This window comes from Corvus brachyrhynchos, unplaced genomic scaffold (genome assembly GCF_000691975.1).
Source record: "Corvus brachyrhynchos isolate BGI_N302 unplaced genomic scaffold, ASM69197v1 scaffold18, whole genome shotgun sequence".
In the NCBI taxonomy this organism is placed as follows: Eukaryota; Metazoa; Chordata; class Aves; order Passeriformes; family Corvidae; genus Corvus; species Corvus brachyrhynchos.
Window position 1 is genome coordinate 2958324 of NW_008246064.1, and position 7553 is coordinate 2965876.

Genomic DNA, 7553 nt, shown 5'->3' on the forward strand with positions numbered 1-7553 from the left:
GGAGGGGGGAAAAAAAAAAAAAAAAAAAAAGGTAGAAAGGAGGCAGGAATTTCTTCTTTGGCGTTGGTCTGAGTTGAGGGATTTGTTGCTTTTTGCCGGAATTCCTGGCGATTGAAACGCTGCTGCCAGGGCGGTGTTTCCCTAAGGGGCAAGTGTGAGCATCCCTGGTGAGGGGAGAGGCCGTGGACACTGCAGTGACCCACTGGCACCTGCGGCCCCCCCGGGACCCCCCAGCATCACCCAGACCCCAGGAGGGTCCTTGGTGCCGAGGCTAAATCCACTATCCACTCGGGGTTAATGACTTTCCTTAATAAAGATGCAATACTGAACTTTTCTGAGTCCTCTTTCCAGCCTGGCTGCTGCTGAGGCTTTGTCTGCTTTGAGATAAAACACAGCTCCTCCCCCCGCGACGAAGGAGTGCTGGGGTGTCTCCCCTCCAACAGCAAACACTGAGCCCAGTTCCTGCTCCAGGTGGGTGTGTTTTGTCTCTCCTGGCTCAGTATAACTTCGCAGGTGGTTGGGTTTTGGGATGTATTATTAATATTAATGTTATTAATATTAATTATATTAGTTCTATTAACATTAATTTTAATAATATTATTACTATTAATGTTAGCATTAATATTAATAATAATATTAATATTACTACTACTAATATTGGTTTTGTTTTCCTGTGGTTCCTCTGTACCATCCTGAAGAACTCAGCTGGGATGGGAGCACCATTGTGTTCATAGCTCTTACCAGCAACAGTGGGATCCAGATGGATTGGCTGGTGGGGAAACACATGGCATGACCAAATCTGAAGTAATTTTCCCCATTATAACCGAAATAGCTGCCCAATTAATTTACCACACTGACCCCTCTCCTCTGATGAACTCAAAGCTGCAAACTCTGCATCCCAGTTGTGCCTGGATGTTTATACTCCACATCTCCCACTGCCTGTCCCCTGATCCATGGCAAGCCCCCTCCCCAGCCCCTGCACCTCAGCTCCCCAGGGACTCATCTTCCCAGCCACCGCCCTGCTGGCCTCCCAGACCTCCTGGGATGAGATCTCACCGGCAGCCTGTGTCCCTGCTGGCCTCCTGCCCCATAACTGGAGATTTTGGCAGCCTCGGCCTCAGCCATCAGTGCAAGCCTGCCCAGCCACATGTGCTCCTGTTGACAGTCATCCCCACTGCCTTCCTCCCCTCAGCCTTTCTGGCTCCTTTTCCAGCTGCAATCCACCCTCCTGATGGGAGACACTGCTCACATCTCTGTTGGCCCTGATTTATTTACTTTTCAAATGGAAATGCATAAGGACCCACACCCTCCTGCCAACTGGACCCTCTTGAGGAGGACAAAGTCACTTCAGCTTCCAGATTTCCCTTCTTCAGCTTCCCACTGCGGACATCACTGACCTGTCCTCCCCTGTGCATGGAGATCTGTCCATCCAAAGCAGGGCACCCCAGTTTTGCAAGTGATGACGAGTTTGGGGTTTCTTCTCAGTTCAGGGGATCTCATTTGCTCTGCAGCCACTCGCCAAAAATGAGTCTAATTACAGTAACTACTGCAAAGTGCATTATTTAATTAACTTTCATATCTTCTTGATCAAAGGACAGAGGACTGTTCTGAGAATAAATCACTAGCATGGCAGTAGTAGAGCTGATACCTCAGTGTCATTGTGACAGCAAATGCATCACTGACCCCCCAAAACTTTGGGAAATCATCCCATTCCTGCCCTCTCTGCCAGTGTCCAGTTGAGCCTCTGGCTTTGTTGGCCTCTGGTTCAGTGTTTTGTGGAGCAGCCAAGGTGCCACCCATTGTGTTGACGTACTGAATACAGGAGGTGGAGAAGAGATAACAACCTAATAATTTTCCCTTTATTTTTTCAATCTGGCAGTTTAAGTCTCCAGGAATAGCAGAGAAGCCTTTCCAGGAATGCGAGGAAAGCCTCTCCAGACAAAAGGAGGATGGAGATGGAGCTATAAGCATTTCATCTACAAGCTGAGGTGTCAGAAGGCCAAGGAATGAGGAAGAGCAGCACACTGTGTTGGCCCTGAGCTGGCATAGAGCAGCAGCACCCCGTTCCCACGGGGAATGCATCCATTCCAGCACTCTTTGATGTGTGTCCTGGTGGTTTTTGCATCCCCACTGTGGCTCTGTTGTACCCATGGGCTGCCTGGCAGCTATTGAGGACCTGCCATGAGGGATGTGGTCAAACCCAGGGTGCCACAGACCCACCCGTGCGAGGAGTGCAGGAAATCCTTCAGCAGGCAGGGGAACCTGAGCGGGCACCAGCAGATCCACACAGCAGAGCAGATCTTCCCTTGCGGGGCGTGCAGGCGGCGCTTCACCACGTGGGCCCACCTGGCCACCCACCAGAGCATCCACACGGGGCAGAGACCCTTCTGCTGTGGGAACTGCAGGTGCTGCTCCTGCCTGGGGATCTGCCTGGCTGCCCTCCAGAGGCCTCACGCCAGGGCCGGCCCCTTCGGCGAGAGCCTGAGCTCCAGGGTCTCCCTCAGCGCCCACACGCGCACCCACGGCGAGGGGAGCCCGTCCGCCTGCGCCGAGCGAGGGAAGAGCTTTGTGGAGAAGGGCACCCTCACGGCCCGCGGGGAGGTGCACAGGAGGGAGAAGCCCTGCGAGTGCCCCCAGTGCCGCAGGTGTTCTGGGCAGAGGGCACACTGCTGGCTCAGCAGAAGGGGCACCTCTGGGGGGGCCCTTTCATCTGCATGGAGTGTGGGAAGGGTTTGAGCACCAAAAGGTGCTTCAGTGTCCACCAGAGGAACCACGCCAAGCAAAAAGGGCACAGCAACAGTGTCGTCCAGATTAAAGAGGAGCCTGATTTTGGCTTCAGGCCAGAGGAGAGTGTGCTGGAGAACATGGCCCGTAAAGGAGATGTGGCCCAGGAGTGTAGCATACCTAGAAATCCATCAAACCCAAGAAACCCTCCTTGGAAAATCCAGGTGAAGGAGGAACCAGAACCACCCACTGATGGCACAGCAGGCACTGCTGCAGCAGCCTGCCAGAAACTTCACGTCAAGGAAGAGCCACCAGAAAACCCAACCTATGGAAAGCTCTTTGATTCAAAGATCCCACCACCAGTCTTAGAGGGGAGACAGCCTAAAAAGGAAGAAGATGCAGATGGGCAGCACAAATGGGAAGTCCCAGTGGTCAGTAAACGCGTGCTTCATGTGAAGGAAGAACCTGAGGAAAGCACTGATTTTGGGATGTGTTATGGACAGAAGCCAAACCCCAGTGCTGTCCAGAGGATCCAAATTCAAGAGGAACCTGGTGTGGTGGCCAACCACCAGGAGACCCAGAGCCCAAAGAAGAAGCAGGAGAAATGCTGCCAGTCCACCAGAGAGGAGATGCTGGAGAAGCATAAGAAATCCACGTCCAGGAAAGATCCCTCAGCAAAAGGAGACCCCCGGGGCGAACGGACATTCCCCTGCCCCGAGTGCGGGAAGAGCTTCAACCAGAAGTCGAACCTGACGAGGCACAGGAAGATCCACACGAGCGAGGGGCCCTACAAGTGCAGCGAGTGCGGGGAGAGCTTCCGCATGAAGCGCAAGCTGCGGCGGCACCAGCGCGCCCACCTCAGCGAGCCCTTCAAGTGCCCCGAGTGCGGCAAGAGCTTCAGCCAGCGCTCCAACCTGCTCCGGCACCAGAGGATCCACACCAAGGAGGAGCCCTACCGGTGCCCCGAGTGCGAGAAGACCTTCAACCAGAAGGCCAACCTCTTCCGGCACCAAACCATCCACGCCCGCATGGGGCCCTGCAAGTGCACCAAGTGTGGGAAGTGCTTCCCCCACAGGCGCCACCTGATCAAGCACCAGCTGCTGCACTCTCGGGGGGGAGCCCACAAGTGTGGGGTCTGTGGGAAGCGCTACCGGCTGAAGAAGTACCTGAGGAGGCACCAGAAAATCCACACGAGGGAAGGAGCTTCTCCCTGCTCAAAGTCTGGGGAGAACGCGCGGACTGGACCCCACCCTGCTGAGCAGAGGGCACTGGGCCCTGTGAGGAGTGATGTGGAGAGCTGAGCAGGTGGTGTGCCTGCTCCTGAGGGAAAATCCTTTGGGAAGGGCAAGGGATGGAGACAAACTCTATGTGGGCAGGATCTGGGGGTGGGCAGGTCAACCTGCGGGGCAGTGAGGCTAAGGGGACACAGGACAGCTGAAAACCAATCCTGTACCACTTTTCTGAGTACAAACCTCGGGGTATCACTTGCTCACAGCTGTGGGATGGGGCTGGAGAGCCAAGCACTTGGAGATGGAGGGATAAGAGCTTGGCATCCTTTGTAGTGGTGTAATGTGCCACTAAAGGCTGCCAAAGTTGTGGATGCCAAAATTACCTTGTGTGGACAGTATAGAACCAGGAGTGTCAGGCAGGGTTTATTTTTGTTACATCACTGTGTCTCTAAAAGATGAAGGGAACCTCTCCCCTGCAGGCAAGGGTTTAAACCCAGTCTCCTCCCTCATGCGTCTCTGATCCACACCTTGAGGGAGCTGATGGACCCTTCCCAAGTGGGTGATACAGATTTGGGACAAACTACTGCCAGCTAAATGAGGGTTTTAAGCCTTGAATCCCCCAAACCAGGCTGCCAGATTGGTTTAATCCAGGTCCCTAAAAGTGAGTTATGCAAAACTAATGACTGTTTTCCCAAAGGCAGCCCAGAAGCCAGGGGATTGTGTTCTGGTTTGCGCTCCCACAACCCCAATCCGTGGGTGTAAATCAGAGTGGCTTTCCTTACATCGAGTTTCACATCCCTGATGAGCAGGCGGCTTTGCCACCACGAGTCCCAGAGGCATCGATGACTTCAGCAGCTTGAGAAGCTTGAGCTGGCTTTCAGCACCTGCTTCCCTACCTCTTACTGTGATGCTCTTGGTAGGGTATGGACTCCACTGGGCATTCAAATTTATGGTTTTAGGGAATTCAAACTGAGCAGCAGGAATAGGTGAAACACTTCAGACTTTGTGGACCAGAGAACTGGAAATTATTTCCCTCTAGGGATGTTTTCCCTTCCTTTCCCTGGTGTAAAGGGACTGTGCAGCTACTCAAAACCGTGGACAGTCAGCAGCTGTTATAACTCACTGCTGATGGTTTGTTTGAGTGCTCCCTGGTCAGGTGAATCTTTGTGTCTTGAAAGTCCCTGGTGAAGCAGAGATGTGGATTGAAATGTATGGGTGAAAACAACAAGTTTAGGATGTTCCAGGGAAATCTAAGGATCACCCTTGTTAGAAAAAATGGGTCTCTATGCAGGAGAAACCTCTCTGCAGGACTGGGAACTGTTCCTTGGCAATAACATGGCTGAGCCAAACTGGACAAAGCAAAATGGCCTCAGTAGTAGGCCAGTAGGGTACAGCAGAGCCTGTCAGTGGGGACAGAATGATGGACAGCATTTATTTCCTTTCCATTAGCCAAGCTGTAGAGACTTTTGCCAGGAACAGGAACTGCTGTGAGAGGATTTCCAGCTGAATCATTTTGTCCCTGCACAGGGACAGGGCAGTGAGTCAATGCCAGCAGCTCTCCTGGACATCACTGGGTCTTCCACCCTTCACCATGGCCAGTCCTATCTTCTGGGGAAAATCAGGGCTGGCAGTTTGTAATATCTCCTAAATAAATAAGTATTCAAAGAAAAGAAGAAAACAAACTGAGCCTCTCTTCTGTTTTTTTTGGGGGGGTTTATCATAAATATCACCGAGAGAACCACACTGTGTTCTACCCTCACTGCAACAGGTGAGTGGTGCCAGAGCCAGATGTGTACCAGTAGCAACCACGTTTAACTGGGTTTAACTGGAGATTGTCACAGAATCACAGAATGGTTTGGGTTGGAAGGGACCTTAAAGATCATCCAGTTCCATCCCCCCGTCATGGGCAGGGACATCGGGATTGAACAAAGCCAAATCTCACAGCAGCAAAACGGCCTTCATCCTTTTCTCCCCCATTAAAAAGGCTCCCAGATAATAATAAATATTTTTATTAATAAATAAAATAATATTTTGCACTGCATAGATTTTATTGGAAACCCACCTGTGTACGCATTGCCTGAGCAGTCTCTGTCACCAAGGAAAAGGATGCCGACAAGGCCTGGTTTTACAGTGAATTGAATGGAGTAAAACTGAAACCAATGCAGTTAAACCTAAGTAAAAGTCATGTTACTGAAGAGACATCCAAGCTCTGATGACTTTTAAAAAGGAATCTGGTTTTGCACTGTGGTAAGACTTGTCTTAAAGCAAGTTAGGCACAATTTTTGCCTGGATTTCAGGGGGAGTTTGGCCAAGCATCACCTCATTGACAATCTTTGTGTATGACCTCAGCATCAGTTCTGTCTCCAGCTTTCAGCATGGCCTGTCTGGATGGAGATGGAGCTGGGGACAGGCTGTGGTGGGCAGTGTTTGAGCAAGAGAGCTCCTGTCGTGCTTGATGGGACACAAGTGGTGCTTGGCGTGTTCTGCTGTGGTGGGAAGGAGAGGGTCCTTGGCTCCAGAGCAAACATGTGCTCCAACAGAAGTGCCTTGGGATGTTTACTTGTCCTTTGAGAACAGGACAGTTCCCATGAGAACTGCTTGGAGAATCCCAGGCCGTGGAGAGTCTGGTGTCCCCAGAGACAGGGACTGAGGGAAGGAAAAAGAGCAGGGTGAAAACTGGGTGAGCCCCAGGGTACTGAGTATCACACACTTCCACACGAGCTTTGTCTGCTCAGATTTGACTCTCAGCTCCATGGGGAATGAATATTTGCCCACCACCACTACCTTGGCTGCCTCTCATCCCATTCAGGGCCAAGGGGATGCTGCCAGGTGGCACCAGGTTATCGAGCTCAAGGTGTGTGTGTGTGGAACCAGGGCCTCCATCTCCAGACCCAAAGCACAGCCCCGCCCTTCAGAGGGATTTCTCCTGCTGGAACAAAGCCATGGTGAGAGATCTCCATCAGAGCACCAAAGATTCTCCCTTGGCACCCCCTGCAGATCTGAGTGAGGCCATAAAAACATCTGTGACCTCAGTCAGCTTTAAGGTCCCTTCCAGCCCAAACCATTCCACAATTTTATCCCCAGGAAAGGTACCTGGTTCAACAGCACAAGGTCACAGCTGAGGCTTCTCCTTCAACAAACCAACTCTTTCAATGTGTAACCTCACATCCTTAACCACAAACCAACAGAACCAACCAAAACAAAAAGAGAATGTGGAACATCCACTTCACCCTGGGTTTTGTCTTTCTTCATTTTGTAACTTGGAAAAGAGAACCAAAGAGGATGTCAATGTCCCTCCTTTTTGTGGTCACTTGGCAAGCCCCTGGTGAGCCACAAGTGTGACAGGGCATGATCCAGAGAGAAAAAAAGGAAAACTGGAGCTGTGTTTCCCAAGATTTCAAAATTCAAATATAACAGCATTTCTTTGCCCTGAGGATACTGAATTCCTGTAGAAGACAGGTATTGTTTTTCAGACTAATTTTGGAAATGGAGAAACTAAGGGAAACTTTGGATCTCTGTGGGGGTCCCTCCCCTGCCGTGTAGCCCTGGGAGAGGGGCCCTGAGGGCACAGACACGGGGCTTCCCTGCCCCTGCTCAGCC

General features: G+C 51.6%; 1 pseudogene; it reads left to right on the forward strand.

The window, feature by feature from the left end:
- Positions 1-5629, forward strand: part of LOC103623974 — a 5952-nt pseudogene extending 323 nt beyond the window's left edge.
- The last annotated feature ends 1924 nt before the right edge of the window (positions 5630-7553 follow it).